The sequence below is a fragment of the Chaetura pelagica genome, unplaced genomic scaffold (genome assembly GCF_000747805.2).
Source record: "Chaetura pelagica isolate M959 unplaced genomic scaffold, ChaPel_1.0 scaffold676, whole genome shotgun sequence".
NCBI lineage: Eukaryota > Metazoa > Chordata > Aves > Apodiformes > Apodidae > Chaetura > Chaetura pelagica.
The window spans coordinates 346612-346844 of NW_009953724.1; the positions used below are offsets into that span (position 1 = coordinate 346612).

Below are 233 nucleotides of genomic sequence, written 5' to 3' on the forward strand. Positions count from 1 at the left end.
GGCCCGTCCTCCTGCCAAGCCCTCCTTGTCCCTTCCCACTGTCTCCATGGATGCAGGCCCAGCCAGAGGAAGTTGTGGGCCTGTCTGGAGGCCACAAAGAGCAGCAGCAACCACACAGTTCCTCAAACACCACGAGCTCCCTCACCAGCCACTGCAGCCACCAGGCCCAGGTTGACCAGCCTGGAGGTGCAGGAGGAGCCACGGGCTGTGAGGCAGCAGCTCACATCCCCCCC

General features: G+C 64.4%; 1 protein-coding gene across 1 annotated transcript in view; it reads right to left on the reverse strand.

Moving 5' to 3' along the window:
• Positions 1 to 233, reverse strand: part of DCDC2B (doublecortin domain containing 2B) — a 9999-nt gene that overhangs the window by 8566 nt on the left and 1200 nt on the right. The gene's annotated exons all lie outside the window — the stretch shown is intronic.